The sequence below is a fragment of the Phacochoerus africanus genome, chromosome 6 (genome assembly GCF_016906955.1).
Source record: "Phacochoerus africanus isolate WHEZ1 chromosome 6, ROS_Pafr_v1, whole genome shotgun sequence".
Lineage (NCBI taxonomy): Eukaryota > Metazoa > Chordata > Mammalia > Artiodactyla > Suidae > Phacochoerus > Phacochoerus africanus.
Window position 1 is genome coordinate 108,990,465 of NC_062549.1, and position 16,574 is coordinate 109,007,038.

The following is a 16,574-nucleotide window of genomic DNA, read 5'->3' on the forward strand; positions in this document are numbered from 1 at the left end:
AAATACTTAATTTCCTAAAGGGAAACTAAATTGGATTGTGCATTAATCTGCAGAACTATGGTCTGATAGGGCTGGCACCAGACCTGCTGGCTTTCCATCCTCCCTAGGATTCAGAGTGTGATCTGGGGGCCCCCTGGGACCCCCTGGGACCTCTTTCACACTCCTCCCCTACACCGAGGGCGCCCCCACCTGGAGAGCCTTCAACTGAGTCCCCTGCTCTTCTCCAGCTGGATGCCCAGGAGCTTGAGGTTATTTCACCCGCATGGGGGCGCTCCCTCCCACAAGCTTCTTCACCTGGGACCCTGAACCAGCTGCCCCTGCCCCCAGGCCCTGTCCCAGAGGATACTGGGAGAACACCTGTCTGAATGCCCCAGGGACCAAGCAAAGGAAATAAGAGGGGTGGGAGTGCTGGCGTGTGATCTTCAAGGACTGGTATCGGGCTCAGCTCCTGCCAGCCTGTGCCCAGCAGCCAGTGTGTTGGGGCTTTGCGTCAGCACCAGTGTGAAGCAGGACTGGGTCTGAGGCCTGGTTCTACGGCTTATAAGCTGGGTGGCCTCAGTGAAGTTGCTGAGCAGATGAGTCCTAGTTTCACCATTTGTGAAGTGGGGATGAGAAGAAAAGCTGCTTCACTGAGCACCTGTGCAGATTTAAATGTAAAAAAATCCACAGGAAGAAGATGCTGGCACAGTGCTAGGCACAGACTATGCTCTCAAACCACATGCCCTGCTCCCCTGCCCTTGTTTTCACTTTTTCAGTGCCGTACCTGCAGCACAGATGTTCCCAGGCTAGGGATCAATTCGGAGCTACAGCTGCCAGCCTACACCACAGCCACAGCAACACAGGATCCAAGCCACATCTGTGACCTATACCACAGCCCACGGCAATGCCAGATCCTTAACCCACTGAGTGAGGCCAGGGATTGAATCTGCGTCCTCGCAGATACTAGCTAGGTTCTTAACCCACTGAGCCATAGTGGGACCTCCTGCCCTGCCGATTTTTATAGATGGCCTACTCCATGTGGGGATCCTGCCCCACTCGCCCTGGAAGGAAGCCGCACTGTGGTCTGATGGCTCCTGAACTCTGACCCTCAGCACTGAAGCCCTCTGTCTGCTACATGTGGGGCAGCAGTGGGTGCCCAGGGACCCTGTCCTTTCTACACTTGCCTGAATGCCCACTGCAGGGTGTAGCATAGGGACAAAACCCACTGAGTAGCTGACCCTGCCAGCACCGGTCCTGCTCAGGGAGCATTTACCAGTCCCCCTGCCCAGGAATTAACACCGTGCTCAGTTGTCAGATGAGGAGACTGAAACTCAGAGAGACTGACCCAGCTGTTCCAGCCTGTTTTTTGCTTTGTTTTGTTTGGGGTTTTTTTTTGGCCGTGCCCCTGGCATGTGGAAGTTCCCAGGCAGGGGATCAAACCCATGACACACTTGCGATCGGCACCACGGCTGAGGCAACACCAGATGGCTTAACCTGCTGTACTACATGGGAACCTCCTGTTCCTGCCTGTTCTTAACCCCAGGCTGCTGCACGGCCTCTTGCTCCCTTGGAGTCACTCAGTGCTGGGCCCGGGAGGCAGGCAGGTGGGAAAAAGGAAAAGAGATGCCCAAGTCCAAATTCTCCAGACCCCAAACTCTCAAGGAAAAATGCCAGTGCTTTCCACCTAAACATCTCTCCGGGGGAAGTTTAAAATAGAAACTTTAGTCATACCTTAATGGAGCCGAATGATTTTGAAAAACAATCAAACCTCAGTCCTCTGCAGCCAAAACTGACGGCTGGGAGCTAGTGGCGAGGGCAGAAGCACGAACGCCAATCCCCGAAGGGGGTGGTTGCTTGCACATTGGGCGCAAGAGAAGTTCCGTGATGGCATTTACTCAGGGACCCGGAAACACACACCCAGACCTTGTGGATCGGGCCACCCTCCCGCCCCTCCATCTCCTGTCATTCAGCCCATCCCCCTTAGCCCAGCCCAGTACCCAAGTAAGGCAGGGCTGGACACCTCTCAGATAACCCAGGGTTCTTCCATCCAGCGTATTTCTTGAGCACCTACTGTATGCCAGCTCCAGTCAGGGCTGCCTGGATCAGGGCAGCAAACAGTAAAAATACATAGGCAACCATATTTGTGTATCGTTTTCTGGTTGTGTCTAAATTCCTTGGCCTCTCTTATCCCCTTCGATCTGCACCCTAACCCTGGCGATGGAACCATGTGTATAGGACATTTGGCCCCGTGTCTGGAACCGTGTAAATAGAACATGTCATTACCCCGCCCCGGAGCCTGACCTTCTTCTCTCCCCGTGTGCAAGCGACACAGGTGTCCCCAAACTCATGAATAAATGAAGAAAGGAAAGCACGGAGAGGAAAAGGAGGTGCTGAAACCCCCATCGCAGGAGGTGAGAGGCCCAGGACCCCCTCCCCCCATGAATCACCCTGATCAGCTGCCCCCTCCTCTTACTCCCCAGTTTCATGCAGATCAGATCTGCTGAAACTGAATATTGATGGTGGCGTCAGCAAGGTGGGTGTCAACCTGCCTAGGGCCGGGCAGCTGGAGGGGGAGCACATCCTGAGACCAATTATTTCGGCCTCCTTTACAGCCATCACTGCCTTTCACAGCAAATACCCCAGTTTGTGAGACTCCAGGGAGTGTCCCTGCTCTTTGCACACACACACAAAAAAACCCAGACACAGTCCGGGAAAGATATGGCCATGTTTTACTCTTATTTTAAGCTACTCAGTCGAGTATTCCTTTGCCTCTTCTGTTATTAAAGCCTTGGGCTGACAGCTGCAAACCAGCTTTCGGGGTCCTGGTGGGGTTAACTCTGTCTCGTCCTTCTCAGAGATGTCTGCAAGTAGCATTCGCCTTGCCATTAGCTCTGGGGCTGGAAAGAGGTATTTTCCACCTTCCTGGGCACAGCTAATTGGCTGTAGATCATCACTGAGAAGAGAAGGGACAGTTCTCAGACACCTGCCTTCTCTCCAGCCAGGATGGATGGTTGGAGAGAAATTCAGGGTGTGTCAGCCGTGCCCAGCCTGGACCGTTGTGTGCAGCCTTTGGGAAAAGTGGGTGGATGGAGTCCCAGAGCATGGATCCTTCCTCTGGCCCCCGCGGGTCTCAGGACAACCAGGAGCTTCTTCTCTCAAGGTGTTTGGTCTCAGCACAAGGAACCTGCCCTCTCCCAGCAAAGTAAAGCCATGCAGGACAGAGAACAGGAAGAGACTGAACAGTCACGGAATCCAGACACCTAACCCAGCCCTGAATCAGAAGGAGATAAAGCCAGTAGGAGAAGCAAAAGACACACTGCTCACCCAGTTTATTCCAGATAGACCCGCAAATCAATTCAGGAGGCCCCTCCCATGCTGACCTTGGGGTTATCTCCTGCTCCATGATCAAGGGCAGAAAGGCAGACAAGAGCCCAAGCAGCTCATCCATCCTCCATCTCAGTAATATCCTGTCCATGCTGGGCGATGCTGGACCAGGAAGCAGCTTCTTGCTTGAAATTTCCGGTGCTGCCTTTGGAGCCCAGGAGGGGCTATGAAAAAGCATTTGGGCTGGACCAGATACCAGTCAGTGAATAAAGAGAGCCCTAGAACCAGCCATGCACAGTGAGGCACCATCAAGTGTGCCTGAGTCTCCCTGGAGCGCATGAACAACCCAAGTGCAGGGCAGGGACCCTGTCTTGATCATTTTTGAGTCCCCAGGCCTCAGCCTGGTGCCTGACACCTAAAAGCCATCAATCAGTATTGTTTTAACTGAGACATGATTGGGGTTGGAGTTCTTCAGGGCATCTCTCTCCCTCTTGCTCTAGGGAAGGGCAGACACTTTCAGTCAATGTGCGGGAAGCATTTCTAGCAAGGCCCACTTGTGGTTTTCAAAGTCCCCAGACAGCCAGGAGCTGCAGAACAGAAATACTGCTTGCGGAAGGGGCCTCTTGGTGCCTGGTGATTTTGTTGGTCTCATTAATGGCAAGCTTTTTCCCACTCATTAATGACTTTGCTCATGGAATTTCCAGAATGAACTTAGAACAGAAGCTATGCCAGAAGACGAGAGCAGGGCCCAAGAGAGCCTGTGCTGTGTTCTGTTGACCCTGAACCTAGGATTTATATCTTCATTTGGTTGGCCGTTGCCTTGACCCAGCATTGACTGGGGAACAGGGTCAGGAAGCAAACCATACTCTGGAATTCCACTGCCTCCTTTATCTTGGGGCAGTACCTCTAACAGGGGAGCCCATGCATTCATACAGCGTCATGGCAAAGAGGAGGAAGGGGGTTGTGGACCGGCTAACATTGACCAAGGGACCTAAGTTTGGGGTGTGACTTAGTTCTTACATTTACTGATCTCAAGAAATACATGAGTTCCTGTCAATATGAATTAACAAGTACAAAGATGCTAAGAAAATTCAGAATAATGAAGTGATGGTGTCAGACCAAATGAATCAGAAAAGATTTCCTGAAACAAGAAGTATTTTTTTAGTACTCGAAAGAGGAAAATGAATGAAAATCACATTTATTGAGGTCCTGCTTCTACACGTCAGGGATTCAACAAGGCGCATGTACATTCTCATTGCTTCTCTGGGCCATGTTCTAGACAGTTCCTTCCAGCTTTCAACTGATCTTCTCTTCAGCTGTGTTTCATCTACACTCAAAGCCATCCAGTACTTACTTAGTTTGGGTTGTCGTGAGTTGTAGTTCTAGTATATATCTTTGGTTTTCTTCACTTTTTTGTTTCCCTACCCTTACAAGATCTTCTAGCTTGCCTTTTATTTTTGAATTGTAAACCTAGCCATCTGCAGGTGACAGTTCCTGTATGTCAAGCATTTGTGGGTCTCTTTGTTAGCCATCATTTCTTGGTTCACTATGGTTCTCATTCATAGTGTCGTTTTTCCTTGTGTCCTTGGTTATCTTTGCATCTCCCAGTGCATGTATGTGACAGTATTTCAAGGAATCACCTCCAGTTTAGGGCGAGGGTGTTCTTCCTCCAGGGGGATTTTATTTTGCTTAGTTAGCTTCTGCCAAGCACCTGGGAATGCCGTCCTTCCAGGACCACCTTCATCTGAACTCCTTAACCCACATTCAAGGTTGCACAGCCACGAGAGGGAATATTTACTTCTAGTTCATCTTTACCCTGAGGCTGGAGCCCTTGGGGATCCCAGCTTTGAGAGCGATTGAGAGTCTGTATTCATGCCTCCTGCCCCGGGGAAGGGGGTGGGGACTGCAACACTGGAGCTCCTTTTTGTCACTGCAACTTCTGGATTAATTCTGAATTAATTTACTTTTCAAAGGCAAAGTGGCCTGGACTTTACTTCTGTGAGCTCTCATTTCCTCAGAGATCATGGCCCAGTGATTCCTTATCATGTTGTTACCTCTTTGATGATCCTAAGAACATGTTTGTTGTATTTCATCCCGCTTTTCATGTGTTCCCCAGCAGAAGGGTTTATTCAAATCGGTTAGCTTTTCATTGCTGGAAGTAGATGGCCTTCTCTCCTTTTCCCTTAACAGTGATTCAGTGAGGTGAGTAGATAGATATGAATATTCTCATTTTATGGATGGACAGTGAGGGTTAGAAACTCACCCCCAAGGGGAGGACTTGAGGGTAGAATCAATGTTGCCGGAGGCCAGCTCCGGCGGCCAGGGAGTATACATCCCAATCAGAGAGGGACATGGCGTCGGCAAATGTACATACGAAGGCAGCCTCTTTGTCCCTTCTTTCAGGGCGCTGGACTGCTCAAACTTTATTGGCAACAGTGGCTGATTATATAGACAGTTTTTCGCTATAGATTACATCACTGTGTTAAAAGCACATTGGTTAACTATTACATGGTATAGCAGCTATATATCATGTTTTAAGATCTCTATCTTAACTAAACTTAGTGAGTACTTTGAAGAGGCCATAGACACAAGAATTTGGCCTTCACAAACCTTGTTTGTAGGCTGGTGCTTATCTTCAAAGCGTTAGGGCAGGGAGATAGTGTAAGTAAATATAAACCAACTTAACTAGCTATCACTTAAAAGCTTTTAAAATCAAGGACAAAACTCACAGCTAGGTTTTTTGGATAATATATGGCTAACTTCTATGGACCTCATTAAAATCCTAACTCTAAAGTTTACTATATAACTAGTTAATAGATAAACACTATGTTTTAACTAAGTTGGATTTAAATAGGGGCACGTCTTTCAGGATGAAATTCTTATTATATCATTGTTGTAACTTTGTTAAATCACAAATCACCACAGAAAAATAAGAATGGGAAATAAGAATGATAAGTAAATAATCAGGAAAGACTGGGGAAAACTGAATAGCAAGTGAATAACAGAAAAGACAAGTTATCCATGGAACAATCCCCACTCAGCAACACAAAATGGAAATTATTTCCTGGGAAATTTAGTTTTCCACCTATGTCAGCAGGCGAGCCTTATTGCCTTCTGGGGCCTGTCCTCGGAACTGCACCGTTCAGGCAGGCCTCTTTTTCTGATTAGGAGACTGCCCTCGGAGTTGCACCTTTTAGGCAAGCTCCCTTCCTTAGCTTCTTGTATCTTCTCAGCTCCCCGCAAATCAAGACTGTTCGGAGGAGTTCCCGTTGTGGCTCAGTGGGTTAAGGACTGGACATTTTCTCTATGAGGATGCAGGTTCGATCCCTGGCCTAGCTCAGTGGGTTAAAGATCCAGCATTGCCACAAGCTGCGACGTAGGTCACAGATGCGGCTCGGATCCAGTGTTGCTGGGGCTGTGGGGTAGGCCCGCAACTGCAGCTCCAATTTGACCCCTAGCCCAGGAATTTCCATATGCCACAAGTGTGGCCATTAAAAAGGAAAAAAAAAAAAAAAAGACTGTTCGGAGCCCAAAGCCCATGGTTTTCATTGTACCATTCTTAGAAGTGCAAAGAGGAGCAGGAAAGCTATTTAAAATGTCCCTGAAAGGCATGTGCAAGAGGACAATGGGAAGGCTGGGCAGTGAGTGTCAGGAGCAGATGCATCCACGAGCAGAGCTTCTGCATCCAGAGAAAAATCCTCAGGTGGAAAGGGCAGGCCAGGCTGAGCAGATGGAGTCCCTATTGAATCAGATGTGCCCTCAAGGGAGGCCCCATTCTTGGGGACACAGGTGCTTCCCTCGGAGCCGGCGTGTATAGAGAGCAGGCGAGTGTCCTGCTGCTGGGAGCCCAGGCTGCAGCAGACGCCCCTGCAGAGCCAAGCGCCAGTAGGAGCCGCTTGCTCGGTGGAAGGACCCAGGAGGAAGGGCAGCCCAGGCTTGAGGATTCAGCCTGACGGGGACGACACAGCACTTGCTAACTCACATTCCTCTCTCTCCTCTCCCTGCCCTCCTTGTCCTCTTCCTGCCACTGGGAAGTCACCCAGCAGCCTCCCTGGAACACCCTGGTCCCGGACCTCTGAGTTTCTGAAAACGTAAACACGTTCTGTAATTACTTTTCCGCCATAAGCCAGTTGCTACCTTTCTGACCTCGGCAGCAGGGGAGTTTTCTTCTGGTATTTTCCCCGAGCCAAGCGAACAGCAGGCTCCAACCCCACCACACCCCTACTCTCCCAGCTCTGAGCTTGTTCTCAAGTAAGTTTGCTCCCTCCCGAAAGTTGATGGCCTCTGCTGCACCGAGCTCTTTCAAGGGGAGAGGGGAGGCCTTATACCCCCGGGACTTGCCTTTAGCACCTGGCAAGTTTCCTAAAATGAATTTTCATACCATCCACCCCGGAGGCGCATAAACACAAACAGGTGTGTGCCCTCTGGCTGTGACAGGGCTCAGGGGCAACCCCACGAGCTGGGAGCCAGTCGGAGCAGGGGAAAGGGTGAGGGGCTCAAGCCTGGTGCTGGGTGCGTGCCAGGGTGTGGCCGTAGGTCTTTGTCAGGCCCTGGAAGATTTGTTTCTGCCTTGTCCCCACATGTCTCCTCTCCAGGGGACTGAGGCTCAGGCTCCTGCATTCTCCTCTTGCAGATTTCCGAACTCTTTTCTTGCTCCCTGTTGGAGGTGATGTTTCACCAAGATTAATAGTCGATTGAGTCATTTTTAAAGAGGCCCTTTGATGAAGAGAAAGCACATAAATAAGTCCTGCCTGTCAGCTTCTGCCGCCCTTTCCTCAGGCCACCGGTTCTGCTTCGTAGCCAAGAAGCCCTGTGCCCTTAAAGCGCTACACCAACCCCTGCAGCCACTGTGTGGACACAGCCGGGGTGGGGTCGGGGGGGGGGGCTCTCAGCTTTGACACCAGTGCTGGTTCATTTGTTTGGGGCCCAGCCCTTTTCCCTCGCTGAAGGGTCAGGTTCAAGAGCAGAGGCTCCAGAGGCAGACCTCCTGGGCTCACACAATGGCTCTGTGTGGTTGTGTGGTTTTGTTAAAATCGTGTTGTTATTATTGGTGTGAGTTGGGGATTATGACTCAACCTCTCCGAACCTTAGCTTCCTCATCTGCAACGCAGGGATGATCATAGACCCTGTCTCCTAGGGTTGTTGGGAGAATTAAATAGATGAATACTCAAAAAATACTCGGACCCGTGTCTAGCACATACTAAGCGTTCATACATTGAGGTTAAATCGTGTCAGAGCAGCAGTTGTGGGGCCCAAAGAGGCTGCTGGTGTGGCCACACGGGACTGACCTGGCGTGTTCCCTTTCCTGCATGCTCAGCCCTCTTGGGCCCATGGCTCTGGAGATTAATTGAAGGGCAGAGGGCAGAAATGTTATAAAGGAGAGTTCAGAGTACAGAAGCTCCTTTACAGCATATGAGGATTTCAGGGAGCCTGGGAGGTGGACCCGGCCAGTTCTGCAGCAACCCCCAGACCCACCCACCTCCCTCCATTCGGGCTGAATTAAGTTAGATATTCCCAACAAGAGGAGCATCCTGCCAGAGCTGAAGGAAGGCTCTGGTTAACAAAGAAACAGGGGTACCCTTGACCAAAGCATCCCCTGTCACTTTGGCAAAAGCCAGAGAGGAGCTGGGATGGGGTGGGGGTGGAGAAGGAGGGAAATGCCACAGACGCGGGGATAGGAAAGCAGACCTCAGTCCAAGGGACGAGGACAGGGTAGCTCCCGCCGAGTGTCTGCTGCGTGCTATCCACAAGCTCAGCCCTGCTTCAAGCTCTGTAGGAGGATATAAAATAGCAAAGGACAGGAGTTCCCGCTATGGCACAGTGGTTTAAGAATCCCACTGCAGTGGCTCAGGTCTCCACAGAGGCGCAGGTTCAATCCCTGGCCCGGCACAGTGGGTTAAAGGATCTGGAGTTGCTGCAGCTGCATCATAGGTCACAGCTGTGGCTCAGATTCAGTCCCTGGCCCTGGAACTTCCACATGCCACCATAAATAAATGAGTAAACAAATAAATACATAAATACCTAAATAGGACACAGTCTGCTCTCACGAAGCAGCAATCTAGTCGGCAACGTGAGCCCCACACAAGTGAAACATTGAATAACCAACATGGGGGTTTGTAGGGCTGGGGGCTGGTGGTCCTGCATGAAAGTTGTGGCTTCAGACAACAGAAAATGAGGGGGTTGGAATAGATGGTTCTTCTTTTAACTCAGTCAGCTCCCCCCCCCACCCCTACTTTTTATCGGGGGAAATATCAAGCATATACACAAAGGGAGAGCGCAGTAAAGGAAACTATGCACCTGCCTACCTGGCTTTATCTTCTTTCCTCCCTCGCCCTTTTATTCCTGGAGCGTCTTAAAGCACATTCTAGACACATGTCATTTCATCCCTAAATGTGTCAGTAGGCTTGGAACAGGTGGTTTTTAAGGTGTCTTCCATCCCTGACCTGGCATGAGCGTGTGTGTGATTGGGAATGTCAGAAAATTCTCCGCTGCGGCGAAGAGGAAGTGATAGGTCCATTTGGGCTTTGGCATGTGTGGGGAATGTGATTTTACACACACACACACACGCACGCACACACACACAGGATCAGCCGCCCTAAGGACCATCTCTAATCATTCCAAAACTATCTTTACTAATCCTAACAGAGCTCAGGCTGGAAAAGGCTGGCTGGGGACCCGAAGATCCAAAGAGGCAGAGACTGAAAGAGAGTCAGCTAAGCATCCATTGCTTCATAAAATACATAATGTACTCTACCACCTGCCAGGTACTCTGCTAACTATGCACTGAAGGAGCAGAGGTGACCCAGGCAGGCAGGCTCCTTTGTCACCAGCTTACAGGGGATGGGGGGAGTTGGGGGCAGAGGAGCAAAGGGGCTGTGGGTACCTTGGGAGGGCTGTTCTAGGGTGTCACACCCCCAAGACCTCACCCCGAAGCCAGGGCAGGACACAGAGAGACAGAGGCAAAGGCCCAGAGACCCACTGATTGAAAATGAAGGCCAAAGGGGCTGGGCTCCCGTGCCCTCCTGGCAGCTGTCAGAGGCCAGGCACCAGCTGAGGCGTAGCTGTCTCCTGGCCATTTCCTTCCCCCGCTGCCGCCAGCCTCAAGGGCGGCGGGGGGGCGGGGGGGGGGGGGCGGCGAAGCAGAGTCCAGCCTGCAGCTCATTTCCACCTTCCAAAGCAAAAGAAACTCTTCAGGGGGATGATCGAGGCCCAGCGAATGCACCGAACTGAACCAAACCAAGCCCAGAAGCTCTGAGCCCCGGGCCGGTAGCGTGTAAGACGTGGAAAGGTGCCTCCAGGTTTTCCGTAGTTCAGCAGAAACTCATGCTGGCCCCAGGCCTTGGAGCAGGATTTCAAGTGCCTGAGATGAGCTTAGAGGTAGTAGTTCAGTGTTTTGGGGACCCAGGAATTTAGCCCTGGTGCAGGTTCAAGGGGAAACCTGCCTTAGAACTGATGACTGAATTTAGTTCACTACCCCACAAGTATCTTTGAACAGGAGTTCCCGTTGTGGCTCAGCAGGTTAAGTACCCAACCAGGATCCACGAGAATGCAGATTTGCTCCGTGGCCTCGCCTAGTGGGTTAAGGATGCAGCATTGCCACAAGCTGCCATGTAGATCACAGATGCACCTTGGATCCCACGTTGCTGCAGCTGTGGTGTAAGCCAGCAGCTGCAGCTCCGATTTGACCCCTAGCCTGGGAACTTCCTTATGCTGCAGGTGCAGCCCTAAAAAGACAAATTTTTTTTTTTTAAGTATCTTTGAATAGCCCACTGCGTGTCTGCGATGGCAGAAGTGCTGACGTAACACGGAAGTGAAGCCCTAGATGATGTTAGATTTGTGAGGCACCTATGTGCCCGGTGCTGTGCCAGTGCCGGCAGAGACAAGACCGGACCTCCAAAAAAGGTCTGCACAGCCGTAAGCACTCTGTCCCCAGGACTTTGTCCACTTTGGCACTTACCCACCCCAGCTTCTGCATCCCTGGCTCGCCATCATCTCCACGGACTTTGACCTCCACCCTCATCCCCTACAGGAGCGCCCTCTGTGCCCGCAGCCGGCCACACCCTCACCTCTGCTGTGGCCTCTGTGCCCCTCCCCGACTTTCTCCCAAGTCAGCCTCACCTTCGGCCATCAGTGCCCCCCCAAAGCCTTGTCCTGCTGGGGCGCCCCTTTGGTAGGTGAGGCCGCTCATCCTCCGCTGAGACAGGCTTGCTGGCCCAGGGTGGCAGGAGGCCGAGAAGCCGCCCCAGGGAGAAGGGCTGTTTGATGGACCTGGGGAGGAAGAGAAGCAGATGGCGCGGGCCTGCGGGACAATGTCCCTGAGGGAGCAGCGTGGTTTGACCAGGCGCGCATGCTGCTTTCTTGTCAACCTCCGCTCCCAGGGTGTAGAGGGGCAAACGGGGACAGGTCTCCACGGGGCTGAGCCTGGGGAGGATGGCTGGGCAAGGCCTAGTTTCCAGAAGAGCGTGCCTGTCAGAATTGGGGCTAGAACTTTGGCCGAGCCCACGCGACACCTGGCCCATGGGCACCCCAGAGTCAGGGCACGTGCCCCCTCTGAGTCTGCAGGATTCGTCCCCAGGGCTGGGGGGGTCCAGTCAGGGTCAGATGGGTCCAGTCTCTGGGCCCCAGCCCTCTGACCTCTTCCTTCCAAAGCATAAATGGCCTTGCAGAACTCGCTCGGACAAGCCCACTCACAACGCAGGGAACCACAGGCTGGGTGTTGGGGAAGTGCCACCAGAAAGGACCAAATCCCAGTTTTCATTTGAATATTTTTCCATGGACTGGAGGCCGGTAGTGAGCGTGACCACTTCTCCTCCCCTGGCTTTTACGTGAAGGTGACCGGCATCATTCCTGTCTCCTTGTAACACTGGCTGGCTGTCCCCTTAGCCTCGTATTCGCATCCATGGTCGTGTGTCTCTCCTGGGAGCTGTGTGAGCAAAACGGATTGTGTCTTCAGGACCCAGGCTTCACCCAGCACTGCGATGCCACCACAGTGATCCCCTCCTTTGGTGACACGGCTGCTGCAGGCAGCTCCTGGGTCTTTACTGCCCTCCTACCAGTCCTGATAGGAATAGACTCACGTACAAGGACTTTCTGGGCCAAGGGACAACGTGAAGGTCTTTGAGGATTAGGTGGGCAGAGGCGGCTACTCAAGAAGCCGAGCTCATTAGGGAGAGCCAGTTGGTTTAAGCAATTCGGTCATAATTAATTTCAGCATTTAACGTTTTCACATCTAGAAACTCCACTTGGCTCTTTTTCACATCTGCCTGATGGTTCCTGAGGGTGTTCTATTGCTAGTTCATCTGTGTGGTTCCATTTTTTATTTTGAAAAAAAAAAAAAAAAAGCATTTCATGCGTAACGCTTCTGCATCTAACAATTCCAGCATCTGAAATTCTTGGGGGCAGGAGATATGCTATGTGGGGTTTTTCTGCCGACACTCCCTCCTGGTTGCTTGCTTCCCTATGATTTTTTTTTAAAGCAAACTCAGTTCCTAATCTGTAGGAATCCTGAAGTTCCCAGTTAAAGATATTCTGTTTTCCTCCGGACAGGATTGAAATCTGGTTTGCCCGTTAGCTGAAGCAGCTCTTCGGCCCACGTGTGGGGTCTAGCATCACTTGAAGACGCTGAGAAAGTCCCTTTTTGCCGTTGGCTCGAGGTTCATTGTCCCAAGGACCGGTCCCAGGTCACTGGGCTGTCACTGGCACATGCTCCCAGAGCAACAGCGGTCCTCCCTCTGCTTACTGCGCCCTCCTCACAGCTGTGATGTTCCCTTGGGGTTTGTTCCTTTTTATTGGGGGAGAAATAGATTCCCCCTACTTTCAAGTGAACTCAGCAATGCATCAAAAATGTATTTTATTTGGGATCTGGATGTTTTGTGGCCAAAGAGCTCCCTGATGATCTGGTCTGCTGGGGTCGGCAGTTCTATTACTAATCTGTTCACAGGTCCTTCACTCATTCAGCAAATATCCTGAGTGCCCACCCTGTGCCAGGCATGGTTCCAGCTATTGAGGGTACAGCCTCCCAGAGCTTGCAGTCTGATTCCAGAAGGAGTCAGTCCAGGTCCGTGGTGCACATACCAGAGCGGGGGCTTTCTCTCTCATCGCTCTGAAGTATTACGTCCCTACTGTTCATCATGCAGCCTGCCAGGCTCCAGGGATGCAGACAGACGGCCCCGTGCTCAGATTGCACTCACCCCAAAGGCAAAGGCAGCCTTTTCTGGAGGTATATCAAGGCACGAGGGAGTGAGGAGTCTGAAGGAGGTGGAAAGACACAGGAATGAGTGAAACTCGAGAGCCTGGGAGAGGTGGGGTTAGCACAGCATCTGGAAAGATGAGTAGTTGTTGCCTGGCAAAGAGCAAGAGTTCTCAGGAGAGAGAAGGGACGAGCTAAAGACTTGAAGCCAGGGAGGAGCCCATGCCTCTGGGAGCAGAGGTAAGTTCTACACGCAGCGCAGTGTGTAGACAGCAGGAGGAAGGGAGGGTGGGAGCTTGGCTGGAGGCGTACACAGGGGTTTCCTCATCTCCCAAGCCTGCGGGCTCCCCTGGGCCCCTCCCTCCCCTCAGCCTCACATGGAGTCAACAGCCAAGTCCAGCAGGCACTGCTTCCTGCATAATCCATTCTAACCCCCTCCTTTCCATCCCCACTGCTGCTACCTTGGTCCGAGCATCATTAGCTCCTGCCTGGACTGGGGCAGTAGCCTCTTAACGGCTTCCCCTTGATCCCTGCCCAGTCCATCCTCCACTCCGCAGCAGGGTGCTCTTGCAAAGATGAGCATTTGGGGAGTTCCCAATGCGGTGCAGCAGAAACACATCCAACTAGTACCCATGAGGACCCGGGTTTGATCCCTGGCCTCGCTCAGTGGGTCAGGGATCCATTGTTGCCATGAGCCATGGTGTAGGTTGCAGACATGGCTGCGGCATAGGCTGGCAACTATAGCTCTGATTTGACCCCTAGCCTGGGAACCTCCATATGCCGCGGGTGCGGCCTTAACAGAAAAAAAAAAAAAAAAGAATGTGTGACCATCTTGCTTCAGGAGAAAGGTCATGTGACCAGCTCTGCAGCCTCATCTCCCATCTACCTCTCCCTCCAGCCAGTAACTTCTTATAGCTCCTCAGGTGAGCCCAGCTGCTTCACAGTTCAGCAAGTCAGCCTGTGCCACTGCCTCCCGGAGGTCCTTTGGTCACCCTCAAGCTTGATCTAGAGGCCTGTCCTTCGGGCTCACACAGGACCCTGCATACGTCCTTCCTGTAGCACAAAGCCATTGAACTGTCATCGTGACTTGAATGAGGCCATTAGCTCCTTAAGGGCAGGGGCTCTGTCTGTCTATGTGGCTTTGTATCCCCAGCTCTCACCAAGGTGACAACACAAGGCAGATACCCCGCAGGGGGTTGACGAATCAGTTAGTCCAGAAGGATGAGCTGGAAGCTGTGGGTCCATGCAGGTCGGTGTGTGTGGCAAACGCCCAGTGGGCAGGGCGTTGCTCCAGTGATCAGGCAGGCTTTCAACTGATTTACGACCTTGAACTCTCAGTTTCCTCATAGGTGCAGTGACTGGTCTGAGTCCAGGCGCTGCTGCCACTTCCTGGCTCTGACATTCTGTGAGTCTGCAGATCTGCGGCCTCTGGAGAGAGGACAGGTTAGAGCACTGGACCTCGAAGTGTGGTCCCAGATCACCAGCATCAGCATCACTTAGGAACTTGGTTAGGATGCAGATTCTCAGGTTTCACTCCAGACCTACGGAATCCAAAGTCTGAGGTTGAGATCCAGAGACAAACGTCTGTGTTTTAACAAGCCTTCCAGGCAGTTCCAATGCACACTAAAGTTTGAGAACGCTGGTTTATCAAAGCAGCTTTGTCACCGTGTGTTACTGCTGTTGAGATGGCAAGACAAGGAGGTTATTGCCGCAGACTTCCGGTGGCCAAAAGCTGGGACTGGCCGGGACCCTGCCAGGCAGGGCCAACCACTGCAATGGCAGGGAAAGGTCACACATCCCCTTTTCCCAGGATTCTCTGCTGGCAGAACCAGAAACACCACCCTTAGCACCTGAGGGCTTCCCTGCCCAGTGTCTGGGTTCACACCACTTTGAGAGTTTCTCCATTTTCTGGAAGCTGCTTTCTCCTGTGAGTTAGCAAATCCTTTGGCTCATTTCTCACCTCCTGCAGGAGGGCAGAGGAAGAAAGAGGGTGCTCTGAAGCCAGACAGATTTGGGACACTGGCTTGGGTTGGCTGATGATCCTGGGTAGGTTAACTCAACCTCTCTGAGCTTTGGTTTCCTCATCTCCAAAACGGGGTTCATAATACCTCACAGGGTTGTTGTGAAGATTGAATGCTAAGTAAAAATAAACGTATGGAATGGTCACTGTGATTTTGATAGATTCCCCTGCTCTGCGCCTCGGCTCTCCCTTCCGGGCACCCCCTCCCCTGTCCCCACCCCCCCAAGCTTCAGAGGAACCTCAAAGTTCCAAAATGCCAACCCATCCTTTTGCAACGGGCTTGCTCCTGGGGCTCACTTTGTGGGTGAGCCCAGGAGCACGCTGAGCTGTAGGGTCGTGATCTGTGGTGTGAGGGGAGGGGGACGTGGCAGGAAGGAGGCGCGATGTGGGGCTTTTGTTTCATTCCCCAAGTCCTCCTCCTCGGGACTCAGCAGCACAGGGCTAACGGCATTTTGGGGAGTGGTTAGGCTGCTCCCCTAGATCTGGTCGCCTCTGAAGCCCCCCCTCTGCTCTCTAACCAGACCGCTGCCTGCCATGTGGACCCCTCAGGGACCGTGGCTTTGGGCGGTAGCAACTAGTGGTGTGTATACGGACTTTGAAATCTGAGCAGCTTGATCCCTGTTTGCTTCTGCAGCCGGCTGACCGAGTGACCTCGGGCATACCGCTTCACTAACCCTCTGTGCCTCGGTTTCCTCATCTGTAAAATGAGGCTAAAAACTGCATCTCCTGCGTGGGCTGGCTGGGAGGAACACATGAGACCATGTGTTTGCAGTGCCTGATGTGATTTAAGAGCTCAAAAATAAAGTTAGAGCAAAATCCACAGGAGGGGGTTAGGACATGAAAAGAGTCTGACCGGACATTTGTCAAGGGGTGGATTTATCAACTGGGGCTGGTGTTTTTTCTTTTGTTTTGTTTCGTTTAGGGTCGCACCCGAGACGTATAAAAGTTCCCAGGCTAGGGGTCAAATCAGAGCTGCAGCTGTCAGCCTACACCACAGCCACAGCCACAACCGCGCAGGATTCGAGCGGCGTCTGCAACCTACACTGCAGCTATGGCAATGCC

The 16,574-nt window shown here is 52.0% G+C and overlaps 1 protein-coding gene across 2 annotated transcripts in view; it reads left to right on the forward strand.

Annotated features, from left to right (window-relative positions):
* The window catches only part of KCND3 (potassium voltage-gated channel subfamily D member 3), a 217,906-nt gene that overhangs the window by 178,487 nt on the left and 22,845 nt on the right, over positions 1 to 16,574 (forward strand). The window lies entirely within an intron of this gene.